This window comes from Notolepis coatsorum (genome assembly GCF_963971535.1).
Source record: "Notolepis coatsorum genome assembly, chromosome: 15".
Taxonomy (NCBI): domain Eukaryota; kingdom Metazoa; phylum Chordata; class Actinopteri; order Aulopiformes; family Paralepididae; genus Notolepis; species Notolepis coatsorum.
The window spans coordinates 80163684-80179180 of record NC_140179.1 but is presented as its reverse complement, the minus strand read 5'-3'; the positions used below and the strand labels follow the sequence as shown (position 1 = coordinate 80179180).

Genomic DNA, 15497 nt, shown 5'->3' with positions numbered 1-15497 from the left:
AACAACACCCCAAAAAAACAAACCCCTTTTTTCCAAACCCCCCCCCCCCCTCCTCCACCCCCACACGTTCACTCTTCCAGGCCCCCCAATGCGCCCCCTCTCCACAGTCCCCAAACTACATGAACGTCCCGTCTTCTTCCCCCAGAGTCAGAGCAGCAAGCACCCTTACCTGTTCTCAGCGGAGGCGAGTGAAGAGGAGAGAGAGAGAGAGAGAGTGGCTGTGCTGCTTCAGACGAGCTTGACTCCCAAAATCCAGGGGAGACGAGGGGTTGAGGGTGAGACGCTTGCGAGGGCCCAGAGGGTAATTGGACTGAGAAGCGTGCGGCCAAGACCAAGCAGGTGTGCTCTGTCACGACAAGGGGAGGAGAGAGAGAGGGAGAGAGAGAGAGAGAGAGGGGGGGAGAGGGAGAGAGATGGAGAGAGAGAGAGAGGGGGGGCAGAAGGAGGGAGGGGTCGAGTGGCTGAGCGCTCCTCTCAAGGATTCAGACAATTGGTGGAGAACTTCCCCCCTCTCTCTCTCTCTCTCTCTCTCTCTCTCTCTCTCTCTCTCTCTCTCTCTCCTCCCCCCCCCCCCCTCTCTCTCTCTTCTCTCTCCTCTCTCTCTCTCTCTCTCTCTCTCTCTCTCTCTCTCTCTCTCATTCATTGGAAGCAGGAATTCATGCTGGTTCCATTCTGTGCCCCCCCCCCCCCCTTCCCCCTTCATCGTGCCTTTGCTTTTGTTTAATCCCTAACCAAGCATCCAGACTGGCAGCAGCCACTCCTTCCCAGGAATCCTGATTGGGTTTGTTTACGCTCCCCTAATGGGACAGGGAGGTCCGCTGGAGTTCATTAGGTAAAACGAGGAGGGGTGGGGGGGGGGGGGGGTAATCTTTGGTTTCTCCTCACGCTCCGTTTTTGTATGCGTTTTTTTGGTGTGTGTCAGGGTTGTTTTTTTGCACAAATAATGTTATTTTACCTCTCAGCTCTATTTCTCTATGTAGATCTTATGTTCTCATATAATTATTTCACATTACTGGCAGCTCCTTCAGAGAGCTCTTCTGCAGTCTGGGCTCGGTTTACTTGGGCTGGATTCAATCTGAAGGAGAAAGAAACACGGTCTTTAATTAACCCCACATGAGGCCTGCTGATCTGGGGGTCAGCGTGTGAGGAGAACACTGTCTCTACATGACCCGGATTCTAACTAGCAGCCCTGAAGCTGACTCTAGAGATCAGTACTCCCACTTTGAGAGACCTTCATGCAGTCGACCTGCAGCTCAATGTATTTGCCAACACAATGAGCCCGGAAATTTTGGAACCACCAAACTTTTATGATAGATATGGATAGTATGGGTCACCAGCACTTAGAAACTGCCGGATGCTAAGTTGTACATGTTGGGCAACTTTTGTTATTTGCATAATTAGCCACATTTGCATAATCACCTAAATGGACAAATCTCAGAAACGACTTGATCAATTTCAACAATGTTGGAGTGGTTTTGGGGGTTATTCGGGATGCTGAATCCATTTATGATACTCAAGAGTTTAGGAATTGCAATATTTACTGGAATTTACCAAATTTCAAGAGAAATTCTGCTGAATAATATTATGGGGAAACTTACTCTTTGCTTACAAGTCTTGGTTATCATAGACTCAGGTCTACTGTAAGCTTTAAGTCCCACATTAACAAGGTGACAAAAACATAATTCTTCCACCTTAGAAACAAAGCTAAAATACAACCATTTATAAATCAAAAGGATGCTGAAAAACGGATCCATGCCTTTATTCCAAGCCGACTGAAGAAAATACTTCAACTTTTTCAACACTGGCGTCCGGTAACATTTAGAATTGATTTGAAGGTCCTCCTCCTTATGTACAAAGCCCTAAATGGAACCAGACCAAGCTATATTGGCAATTTTCTTTTCAACTACATGCTCCCAAGAACACTACGATCATCTACTTCTATCATCTTGTATTTTTATTTTCTGCATTGCATTTATTCTGTCTATTTTATGCTCATTTGATGTATTCTAGTGTATTTTCTGGTGTGAAGCTGTTATGGTTTGTAAACAACCCCAACAGCACGACACAGACAGGTAGTTCAGAGTTAGCCAAAAACTAAGGGCGTATTTATTTACAAACAGAAATGAGCAAAAAACAACGTAAAAGCATTCAGGGGGAATGTCTTTAGCAGAGTAGGCTCTGTGGCTCTGCAGCTTATTCGATATCCACTCTGGGAGGAACAGAACAACCGAGAATGTCATTAATCGAACGTAGGAATACGAGGCAGTCCAGTAATTAAGCAGAGTCCAGTACCAAAACAAAGCGACACTTCTTCAGTGTTTACGGAACACACAAAAAACAGAATGAAGGTCTTGAGTCCAGGAAAAAATTAGGAAATACGAGCATCAAAAAATAGACTTATAATGGTAGTGTCTGGTTAGGTGCGAGGGATAATGGAGGTACTTCCCAAGGTGGGGTCCGGGAGGGGGGGGTTCGAGCTGGAGCATATGTGTGTAGGTTTTTAGATAACAGGTATTAGGGGTATATCTTATATAAGACAATTAACTAAAATGTGATTTCATTGGATGTGCTCTGACAATTAATGCTTGTATATCTTATCGTGTGTTGTCATGTTTGTTTATGTGTTTGTTTAAAAAATAATAAAAAAATAAAATACAAAAAATAGACTTCCAAAAACTCACCAAGGGCAAAGTGAGATAGAGGCCTTGCACAGAGTGTTTAGAATGCCCATTTCTCCTTGTTAGGCACCAAGCAGTGAGACAATGAGGAAACAGGAGTTGTAGATGAAAACTGGGTTTTTATTTACCCACAAGGTGCAAAACCATTGCAAACCAAGAATTTGATAACTAGGCCTATAGATGGGTTTCTCGTCCACGTCAGCAAGGAGGCCAAAAGGAATGTAATAATCCTAGTCAGAACAATGGGGCAGACTGTATAGAGGATACTTTGTAGGACATGACCTCGAGAACATTTGAACCTGTTTGGGGAGTGATTTCATACAGATACAACCAGGAATGAGTAAGATATGGATAGTGGTTTACCATTGTATCTTTGTTCCTGGATTGTAGCCAGCTCTTGATAACAACTCATCAACAATAGTCTTCCGGGATTCTGAAATCGGGGAGGAGATAGCGGGGGGAGCAAATGAATGAATGTGGATGAGAGCCGTGATGTAAGTGATTGCAGCTACGGCTGTGGGGGTGCTGGAGACATGATCGAATAGACTTGTATGCGCCTGAATCTCCTGAACACGGCGCGACCCATTCCTAATCGATCAGAACTAAATCGGCAGAGAAAAAGCCCATTTTTAAGCACCTATTCCCCATGCACATGCGCAGATTGCCCACGGATTGTGACGCCACGCACACCCGCCCTGGACTGTTCCATCAGAGGGGGGAGCTTCAGTGGTAGTGTGAGTGGCTACAGACCACTGCACTTAAATATAAACATTAGTCTACCTGGAGACTCAATGAGGTAATTGTAGATGTCGCCATAAGACGCGTCTGGCCATTTAGTGGGATCATTGTTTCATTATCCTGTTCAGCTGAAAGGACACTGGCCACCGAAGCTCGCCCCTCTGATGGAACAGTCCAGGGCGGGTGTGCGTGGCGTCACAATCCGTGGGCAATCTGCGCATGTGCATGGGGAATAGGTGCTTAAAAATGGGCTTTTTCTCTGCCGATTTAGTTCTGATCGATTAGGAATGCAACCACGTACATCACGGCTCTCATCCACATTCATTAATTTGCTCCCCCCGCAATCTCCTCCCCGATTTCAATGTAACGCGGAAGTGTAGTGGTCTATTAGGCGCTCTACAAATTGAAGTTATTATTATTATTATCATTCTGTTTACAATTGAACATTCCATGAAAATTATCTATAAATTTGGCATCTTCTGAAACATTTATAAACAGAAAATTCATAATAAATGGCACCAAAATTTGGTAAATTCCAGTGAATATTGCAATTTTGAAACTTTTTTTCTCTCTTAATTATAATAACTGGATTCAGTATCCCGAATAACCAACAAAACAACTCCAACATTGTTGAAATTGATCAAGTAGTTTCTGAGATTTGGCCATTTAGGCGATTATGCAAATGTGTGCTAATTATGCAAATAAAAAAAGTTGCCCAACATTTACAACTTAGCATTCGGCAGTTTCTGAGTGCTGGGGATCCGTACTATCCATATCCATCATAAAACTTTGGTGGTTCCGAAATTTCCGGGTTCACAATGGGGCTCTATGGGATGGCAAATAGACTAATGGGTAGAGCGTGGCATTAACACATTGAGCGCCACAAACTTCCCCCATCCTTCACTGTTTATCGCCAGCTTTTCATGACCATCTTCGCGATATTTCACGATCTTCGCGGAGCTATTGCATATTCTATATATTTTTTTTGTCCACTTTTTCTCCTCTTTTTCTATTTTTTCTCCCATCCCAATTCCACTGTGCCAATTCTTCCCTCCCCTGTCTTGAACATTGCTCGCATATGCCCCCCACTGGCCGGTTGTAGGGAGGATAGAAGCCTTGCATCACGCGTCCCCTCCGATACACGAGGAGGCAGCCTGTCACATCTTTTCACCTGCCAGCGCGGACTCTCATTGGCGAGATGTAACGTGTGGGAGGCTCACACTACCCCCGCCATTTCCTGTCTCTGCTGTGCAGGCGTCCCCCAACCGACCTGTAGGAGTCACTGTCCACAACGTCCAGATTACCACCCATCGACTTCCACCCGCTAACTCTGCCAATTGAGTTAGTATGATGGCCGGCCCAAGCCGGAGGCAACGCCGACAGCCGGAGTCGAACCCGGTGTCTCTTGCGTTGGTGACGAGCGCAATGTCCGCTGCGCCACCCAGCCACCCTCATGTATATTCTATATTATAGCTATGGAGACAATAGTATGGCTCATTTGACAGACACTATTTCTAGTCCAACATGTAAAGAAAGAGTTTGTTTCTACACACTGTAGTTTATTACACGCTAAACATCGTCCATTTCCAAGATAATCCAGTCTTTTTCCATAGATCGCAAGATAAAATGCATTATATGCAATAAGCCCAAACCGTTCTGGTTGATCCCATGAACCCCCAAATACTCCCAAATTTACATTTACATTTACATTTAGTCATTTAGCTGACGCTTTTATCCAAAGCGACTTACAAGTTCTGTGCGACAAGACAGCAAGAAGGGTATAACTCTATCAGCTGAGTAACAATGTTCATCAAAGTGTTGCGTGTTACAGTGTAGGTTAGTTTATTAGGACAAGTGCATGACATTAAGGTTAGTCGGGGTTAGATTTTTTTTTTTTTTTTTTTTTTTTTTTTTTTTTTTTTTATCATTTCAGATAATGGTTGAAGAAGTGAGTCTTTAGTCGACGGCGAAAGATTGGATATACCAAATCAAAGGTATATACCATGTACACATGTGCCTTCACAAAATCATCAAAGGGGGGGGGGGGGGGGGTTAGTCTTGGTTTCTGTCCTGTTTCAGGTCTGGTAAAATAGACATAGGGGGTCCTTACCTTAGCCAGAAGGTACTCCAAAAAGAAGAATTCCAATGATCCCATCTGCGATCGAGATTACTCTTTTATATGTAATTACACGTGTTTACGGGACACTATAGGTTTTGAGGCGAGCAGATCTCCTAGCGATTGCTTTGGAAGAGCTCCTCCCGCTCAGAGCGATTTTTTATTGATTTTTTTAACAACATAGACAATACATTTCAACATACAAAACTATAAAGTAATAATATAAAAAAAATTAAAAATTAAAAACAAATAGACAAAAATGAGAAAAGAAAAAAGGGTGACATGGGTCCTTCGGTCCATTCTATATTTACATTGTTTATTTCCATTTCCATTTATTTTCTTGTTTCCTTTTCATTCTTCTGTGATGTCGTTCCTTTTCTTCCTATATTCCTCCCACTTTTCCCATTTTGACTCAAATTTCTCCTCTTGCAGCCTCAGCATATGTGTGATTCTCTTGATTTCCTGTATCCACTCTATTATCTCTGTCCATTGTTCCTTCGTCTGTGCTTCTACTCTGTACCACAGTTTAGTCAAAGCTTTCTTGGCTGCTACTAATAGTATCTTAATCAAGTATTTGTCTTCCCCCTGAATTCCTTCCTGTGATAGGTTCCCCAGATACAATACTTGGCCTGCCTGGGGTATTTTGTATCCTACTATTTCATTTATTATCTCTCCTATCTCTTCCCAATCGTTTCTTATTTTCTGACATCCCCAGAATATGTGTGTGTGGTTCGCTACTTCTTGTCCACATTTTCTCCAACATGGTTTCTGTGCAGGTGTGTAATTGCCCTGTATTTCTGGTGTTATACAGAATCTAATTATGTTTTTCCACCCAAACTCCCTCCATATCCTTGATCCTGTGGTTGATTGTTGTATCTTACATGTGTTATACCATTCCTCCTCTGTTATCTCTATTTCTAACTCTTTCTCCCACTTTTCTTTTATATACAAGGTTGTAATTCCCTTACTGTCCATTATTGCCTGATATAGTGCTGATATAACCCTCCCCTTCCTTCCTTCATATGATTTTACCATTATCTTAATTACCCCATTCTGTTCTTTGTATCTGTCTTGTTTTATTTCTTTGTTATAGTAATCTCTAATCTGTAAATATCTAAAGTGGTCTCTATTCTCTAGTCCGAATCTTTTTTTTTCTGCATCTCCCCTCCTTCTATAATTTTACCTATTACTGTTATCCCCCCCGTTCCCATCTTTTGAACCCATGGTCGTCTATCCCTGGGTTGAATTTGTTGTCGTGTGTTATCCATCTCAGTATCTTGGATTATTTTTCTAGCTTGTATTTCTTTACTATTGTGTTCCATATGTTTATAGTGAATTTGGTAATTGGGTCTAGTAGTTGTTCCTGTCTTCTGAACAGCTCCCTATCTCCTATTAGTGCCTGCACTTTGAATCCCTCTCTTTTGGTTTCTATATCTTTCCATTTGGCTTCATAATTCACATTGCACCAGCATGCTACTGTCCTAAGCTGTGCTGCATAGTAATAGCCTTCTAAACTGGGTACTGCCATTCCTCCTTTCTCCTTTGGTAGTTGTAGAGTCACATATCTGATCCTTGGTCTTTCCCCCCCCCAAATGAATCTTGATATCTGTCTATCCCATTCCCTGAATTGTTGTTGTGGTATTAATATAGCTAAAGACTGAAATAGGTATAATAACCTTGGTAATATGTTCATATTAATGATTTCTATCCTTGAGCTGAAATCTAGGGGCATTACTGTCCATCTTTCTAGGTCTCTCTTGATTTTCTGATTGATCTGTGTATAGTTTGCCTCGTATAATCCCTCCACCCCTCTTGTAATGTTCACCCCTAAGTACTTGATCCTGTCCATGTCCCATTTAATTTTGTATTTTTCTTTGATCTCTATCGTTGGATTGTAGTTCAGTGCTAAAGTCTGTGTCTTCGTCACGTTGAGTCTATACCCTGAGTAATATCCATATTCTGTCAGTAAATCCATCAGTGTCGGAAAGCTTGTGTCTGGTTGTCTCATATATACTATCACGTCGTCTGCGAACAGTCCCAATTTATGTTCTGTTCCCCTTATCTCCACCCCTTTCATGTATTTGGTCTGTCTAATTAGTTGAGCCAGTGGTTCGATGAATACATCGAAGAGCGTCAGCGAAAGACAACAACCCTGTCTGGTAGCTCTCTCTAGTTTAATCCGGTCCGTCAGACTACCATTTACCTTAATCCTTGCCGTCGGTTCTTGATATAATGCCCTAATTGTTTTCATAGCGTTTTTGTCTAATCCAAATTTCTCCAATACTTTATATAGAAATATCCAGCTTACACTGTCAAATGCTTTTTCTGCATCTAGGCTAACTAATACTGCACTTCCTCCTTCCTTTTGTATCTCCTCTACCACCTGCACTGTCTTCCTTATGTTATTCTGTGTCTGTCTTCCTTTAATGAATCCGGTCTGGTCTTCGTCTATAATATCTGTCATAAATGTCTCAAATCTTTTGGATATTATTGATGTATACATCTTGTAATCTACATTAAGTATGGACACAGGTCTGAAACTGCTACATAGTAGCAGTCTTTTGGAATTGTAGTAATTATGGCTTCTTTCCATGAAGGTGGCATTGTGTCTTCTTTCATCGTGTGTCTAAATGCTGCTTCTAATATGGGGCTCAGTTCCTGTCTAAATGTTTTGTAGAATTCAGAGGGGAATCCGTTGCTACCCGGTGACTTACTGCTCTTTGCTTTACTGATCGCATTCCCCACTTCCTGTTATGTAATCTCTGCATTTAATATCTCGTTCTGTTCCTTCCCTATCGATGGTAGATCTAATTTTTCAAAAAAATTCTCTATCTCCTCTTCTCCTGCCGCTATCGGTTGTGTGTATAGTTTCTTATAGTATTCTTCAAATGTCTTCTCTATTTCAGCTGGTTCTCTTAGTATTTTGTTTGTGTTCGTGTCCCTTATTGTGTGTATTGTATTCAGTTTGTGTTGTGTCCTGATTCGTCTAAAAGTCTGGTCGCTCTCGGTCCTCCTTCATAGTATGTCTGTTTCATGTATCTAGCTTTCTTCTCTATTTCTGTCAGCAGTTCTTTGTTTATATTTCCTCTAACTTCCTTTACCTCTCTAAGTGTCTTTTGGTTCTTTGCGCTTTGGTGTTCTTTCTCTAATTCTTTCAGTTTCTTTATCAAGTTCTGGTATGTCTCTATTCTGGCCTTCTTGAGTAATGCCGTCTTTGCTATCAATTTTCCACGTATTACTACCTTTAGTGCATCCCATAAAATGTTTGGGTCTACCTTTCCATTATCATTTTCTTCTCTGTATCTAGAAGTATCTTCATTAACCAAACCTTTGTTATTTAATAGTCCTACATTCAGTCTCCAAACTGTATTTCTCCGCCTACTTTTAAGATTCACTGTCAGATATATTGCGCTATGGTCTGATATGTCCGTTACCCCTATCCTGCAGTCTTCTACCCTGTATCTGTCCCCTGTTGTCATGAGAAAATAGTCTATCCTTGAATATGTTGTGTGTGGATGCGAATACTGTGTGTATTCTTTATCTAGTGTGTGCATTTCTCTCCATATATCCATGATTCCTAATTCTGCCATTTGTATATTCATATATTTGCTAATGTTTGTCCTCCATTTCTTTGTGCTTGTCGTGTCTATGTCATAGTTTAGTACTACATTAAAATAACCTGTACTGATTAGGACCCCTTCCCCTTCCATCGCTATGATATCAAAGATTGTTTCAAATAGATATTTCTCACTTTCTGGTGGAGCATACACATTCACTAGTGTTACCATTTGACCTTCCATTTTCCCCTTGACCATTACATACCTCCCATCTTTATCCCTTATTTCCCTGATCATTTCAAACGTCACTGTGTTCTTAATTAGTATAGCTACTCCTCTTCTAAGGTTCTGTTTAAAATAACTATAAAACAGATTCTCATACCCGAATCTCTTCAGCTTTTCATGTTCTTGTGATATTAGATGTGTTTCTTGTAAGAAGATAACCTGCGCCTCTTCTTTCTTAAGTTTCGTCATCACCTTACTCCTTTTGATCGGACTATTCATACCATTAACATTCACCAACATCATTTTGATACCCTTAACTTGTGTCATATTTCTTCTCCAAATGTTCTCCCGTTCTACCCATGTCACATAAAATAATATTTGTGGTTGTAGCCTCTGCTATCCCTGTCTGATTTACATACATATAACCATAATAAACATTAACATCAACATTAACACTTGGAACTTCCATGGTAGTTGAGGGTCTCAGTCGTATCCCTCTTTCCCCCGCTGGCGGGTGGGGAGTAGTGGCTCTCCTAGTGAGAGGGCTCCCCCTAGTGGCTAAAATATGCGCACTATACATGTCCAACTCGTTCTGTGTGCGGCCTCCGAGCTCCCGGTCATAAGCTCTGCATTAGTCACTTTCATGTTCCCGTCTATTTGTATTATGTGTCACGTGTAATCCTGTGGTTCTTTCATGTCCGTCTCAATATATCTCTTGAATCTCCATGTCCTTTTTTATAACTTTTGGTATAATTATCTCGTATGTACTTTACCATCTTCTCATTGCATAAGTCCTTTTCATGTTTACATTTACTTGTATTGTGTGTGTCACATGTATACCAGTCTAATGTGTATTGTACTTATCCTTCCTTGGATCACCGTGTCCCCTCTCGTCTCCTCTCTGCTCCCCTTCTCCGTGTCTTTTCATCTTTCTTCTCAGTTGATCCACTTTGAATCGGTTCAGATCTCCTTCACCTTCCTCTGCATCAGCGTCGGTCTCTCTTCTTCTCCTCCCGGCACCTTCCATCCTCTCCGGTTCATGTCCCTCGTTGCTTCCCGCACGTCGTTGTACACCTTTATGCCTTCTTTCCAATGGACCTTCAGCGTGGTCATTGGTGATTGAAATCTGATTCCTTTCTCTTTCAGAGTATTTTTTATCTGAACATAGCTCAGACGTTTTACAGCCACCTCTGTTGAATGGTCGAAGGTTATCCTCTGTCCCTCCACCTCCATCTTCATCTGCCAGGCTGCTCTGAGAATGTTTTCTTTGACTTCGAATTTCAAGAAATTAACTATAACTGCTCTCGGTGGTCTGTTTATCTGTGGCTTTGGCGCTAGGGTCCTGTGTGCCCTTTGAATCCCTATCTCGTCAAGGTCTGACATTTCCAATTCTCCTCGAATTAGGTTGTCTACATATTTGGTCATCGAGTCTCCTTCTATCCCTTCTCTCAGTCCCCATATTCGTATATTATTATTATAAGTCTGTTAGCTTTTCTCTCAAACATTTTTGTTGTTCGAGCGTCGCCGTCAGAATTCCTTGTATTTCTGTATTCCATTCCTCCGTTTCAGCTGTCCTGTCTTCTAGCATCCTTATGTATTTCTCTTGTTCCTTTAAACAAAGATCTGACGCTGATGCATGGAGATCCAGGTATCTTGTAGGGTGGTGTGGTGATTAGCAGGCAGGTGCGGGCTCTCCATCCATCAGCGTGATGATTATCACCTGTGCTCATTGCGCGCTCGTAGAGTTTCGGAAAAGTTGATAGCAGTGTAGCACTTGTATCACTAACAGTAACAGCTGTTCGCCACGGACAAGTTCTAGGTTCGACTGAGGAGAGGAGTAATATACACAGTTAAAGGAGTAGTAGACCAAAGACAAGGTTATAACAGTGACCGGTAGTTTATTCACAACAAGCGCGCTAGCTAGACAATTACAATACATACAGTGAGGTAAAGTGAAGTATCCCTTTTAGGTTCTTTCATTAACCACTCCTTCTTTCAGGAGGGTTAGTTCGATATCAGGTCCTAGGTTGATTGGATCAACACATTTGGTTCGGTTCAGACGTCTCTGAGGTTATCACTATAAGCTAGGTTTAAAGTTGGACATTAGATGTATCCCTTTTTCGTCTACATATTTGGTCATCGAGTCTCCTTCTATCCCTTCTCTCAGTCCCCATATTCGTATATTATTATTATAAGTCTGTTAGCTTTTCTCTCAAACATTTTTGTTGTTCGAGCGTCGCCGTCAGAATTCCTTGTATTTCTGTATTCCATTCCTCCGTTTCAGCTGTCCTGTCTTCTAGCATCCTTATGTATTTCTCTTGTTCCTGTAGTTTTCCATCATTGAATTGTCTCGAGTCTCTTATTTATTTCTTCTCTGAGCTCGTCCTGACCCTTCCTTAATTCTTCCCTGAGTCTGTCGATGTTGTTCTGGATGTTCTGCGTGTTAGCTTGGATGCTAGTCTGTATGCTAGCTTGTAGCTCCGCTACCCAAGTGGGCATCTCTGCTCTGTTGCCCTGCGTCATGCTAGCTTGAATTACCTCCTGCGTCACCTCCTCGTGTCGATAACTTTCCTCCGGTGTTTGTACTTCTTCTGGGGTCGCTTTTCTTTAGCTTTTTCTCGTGTTCATCCTTCCTTTTCTCTTATATCCTTGAATTGTCACTTTTTATTTTGTTTTAGATTTAGATTTAGATAGTTGTACCTTTTTTCGATATTCTTTGACCGGGAGCTCTTTTCTATGGCCACTTACCCGAACATCTTAAACCGGAAGTCCAGAGCGAGTCTTGATAGTCGAGTTCATTCATTTCCTCTCCTGATCCATTTATTTCTGAGTTCAAAAATGCCACCTGGTGAGATTCAATCGGCATTGCAATTCCAACATAGGCAAATGAGCCAGGGACACATAGAATGATCCGGATGATGGTTTAGAACGGGCATCAAAGGAAAAAGATCAAAGGATCAAAACACGCGAAATCTCGGGTATGGCGCTCAACCGCTGGCGAGATAACCCGACTTATCTTGGGTATGGTGCTGAATGAGTTAATAGTGAGTTGACCTGTAGCTCAATGGGTAGAGCGTGGCATTAATAGTGCCAATGATTCCCACTGGGACCCGGCCATACAGCCATTTTCTTTTACTTGTGTAACGTAAGGCTGCTTTGGACACATCACTGTTCATCTTCATCATCATCATCATCATCATCATCATCATCATCATCATCATCATCATCATCATCATCATCATCATCTCCACCTTTTGAATACCCAATGTGTTAGGACTTGGTAACAGGTAGGCTCAAATGCACAACACGGGAGACAGGAGAATGTTCAACCCCGAAGGGTATTTAATAATATGTTGAAAAAAGTGGAAAATACCAGTGCGGTGTGTGTGTGTGTATGCGTCTTGAGCCTGGCGGGCGGATGACCGTGACCGGTAGAGAGCAGGAGCTGTGAAGACACGCGGACAAAAACACGATAACATGAGGCGTCAAAAATCAGGGAAAGGGTGGATACACGGGAACACAATGGGAAGAGGATTAACACAGAAAAGACGAAAAAACATTATCACGAGAAGGAATGTCAAAGATACTTGCCAGGCCATCTTAAAGGAAAACTCCAACATTTTGGGAAATTAGCTTATTTGCCATCTATCCTGGAGTTAGACAAGTAGATACATACCTTTTTTCTTCTCTGTGCATGCAGTAGGAAGACGCGCACCGTTAGCCTAGCTTAGCGTCAGTCACTGGAAGTCGGTTCCTCCATTAGCCTAGTTCCCAACGTCTTCCTACTCCTACTGCATGCACAGAGAAGAAAAAGGTATGCATCTTCTTGTCTAACTCCAGGGTTCCCAAAATGTTGGAGTGTTAAGATACATACCTTTTTCTTCTCTGTGCATGCAGTAGGAGTAGGAAGACGCGCACCGTTAGCCTAGCTTAGCATCAGTCACTGGAAGTAGGTTCCTCCATTAGCCTAGTTCCCAACGTCTTCCTACTCCTACTGCATGCACAGAGAAGAAAAAGGTATGTATCTTCTTGTCTAACTCCAGGGTAGATGGCAAATAAGCTAATTTCCCAAAATCTTGGCGTTTTCCTTTAAACAAAGATCTGACGCTGATGCATGGAGATCCAGGTATCTTGTAGGGTGGTGTGGTGATTAGCAGGCAGGTGCGGGCTCTCCATCCATCAGCGTGATGATTATCACCTGTGCTCATTGCGCGCTCGTAGAGTTTCGGAAAAGTTGATAGCAGTGTAGCACTTGTATCACTAACAGTAACAGCTGTTCGCCACGGACAAGTTCTAGGTTCGACTGAGGAGAGGAGTAATATACACAGTTAAAGGAGTAGTAGACCAAAGACAAGGTTATAACAGTGACCGGTAGTTTATTCACAACAAGCGCGCTAGCTAGACAATTACAATACATACAGTGAGGTAAAGTGAAGTATCCCTTTTAGGTTCTTTCATTAACCACTCCTTCTTTCAGGAGGGTTAGTTCGATATCAGGTCCTAGGTTGATTGGATCAACACATTTGGTTCGGTTCAGACGTCTCTGAGGTTATCACTATAAGCTAGGTTTAAAGTTGGACATTAGATGTATCCCTTTTTCGTGAGTAACTCATTATCTTTCTTCTGCAATTGCAGATCAGTAAACTCTATAATAGTTTATCGTTCAGTAAACTCTATATCAGTTTATCATTTCAATAGGTAAGTGTTTAAACATATTAATTTAAACCTTTAAGTGTGCATGGAATGCAAGTACCTTATTAGGTGAAATTACCCTTTAAACTCTTCCTTTGCAGGTGTAATACGAACAAAGTACCAATAGAAATATTCAAGGTTATAGGAATGCAAATACCTTATCAGGTGAAATTACCCTTTAAACCATCTTTCTTTACAGGAGAACCAGCAGTGATTCAACTATAATCAATATGTTATCAGTGAGATTCAAGTATCTTACTGGGTACATTGACCCTTTAACTGGTCCTCTTTACAGGAGAACATCAGTAGTTCAGGTATCTTATTGGGTGCATTTACCCTTTAACTCTCCCTCTTATAGGAGAAATATCAGTGGTTCAAGTATCTTACTGGGTGCATTTACCCTTTAACTCTCCCTTCTTATAGGAGAAATATCAGTCGTGCAAGTATCTTACTGGGTGCATTTACCCTTTAACTCTCCCTTCTATCAGCACCCATTATACAATGTGCATCAATCAAATACAAAATACAATATCAAAATACAAAAGGTGAACGGGGTCAAAGCCCTTGGAAGTCCTTGTGCTCTCGTTCAATCAGTTAGTGTCATAGAAAAGGATATGATTGTCCTTGGAAGTTCTTGTGACTCAAGTTCAATTAGTTCATTAATTCCTGATCCACTTCCTCACTGGGAATGAGGAAGGTAATTTCACAATCCTACCAGGCTGTTGAGGCAACAGGGTGTTGAGGCAACAGGGGTAATCAGATCAAGGCATAGCCTTGATCTAGATCTGAGGTTCAGTGGGTTGGCTCGCCATCTTGTGTCGGTCCGGCACACTGCCTCGTCCCGCGTGGGCACACGTGGTGAGTGGTGGTCTCCCTTCCCCAATTTCGTATTGTCCAATTCTACCCTCCCCTGTCTCAAACGTTGTTAGGCCATGCCTCCCACAAGCCGGTTGCAATGTGGACGAAGCCTTGCATCACGTGTCCCCTCCAGTACTCGAGGAGGCAGTCATCGCATCTTTTCACCTGCACAGCGCGATCTCTCAGCGGCGAGGGTCTGCGTGGGAGGGACACGCCGCCCCTGTCGCTTCCTGATTCTACTGCGCAGCTTCCCACCCCCTAATACTGCCAATTGTATTAGTATGAACAACCGGCCAAGCTGGTAGCAACGCCGAGAGCTGGGCTCGAACCCAGCATCTTCTGCGTGGGTGGCGAGCGCCTTGTCCACTGCGCCACCTAGCCGCCCCTCCACTGTGTTCCTTTGAGGTGATATTGTAAACAATACAGGGAGAGGATCAGATAAGGATGAGCATGGAGCATCTGTGGTGGCTTTCTGATACCTCATCGTCTCCTCCACACTCCTCTCTGTCTCTCCCCCCCCCCTCTCTCTCTCTCTCTCTCTCTCTCTTAGTCAGTCTGCATCTTTCTGCATCTCAGCTTCAGACATGTCATGTAGAGCTGAGATCAAAAGGATAAGAAAATGGATGTATTTAA

At 42.4% G+C, this 15497-nt stretch overlaps 1 protein-coding gene across 1 annotated transcript in view; it reads right to left on the bottom strand.

Moving 5' to 3' along the window:
• The window catches only part of dcn (decorin), a 35992-nt gene extending 35630 nt beyond the window's left edge, over positions 1–362 (bottom strand). The window contains exon 1 of the mRNA XM_084331158.1: positions 170–362. The gene's annotated coding sequence lies outside the window, so the exon portion shown is untranslated. The remainder of the gene's footprint in view (positions 1–169) is intronic.
• Between the last annotated feature and the right edge of the window lie 15135 nt (positions 363–15497).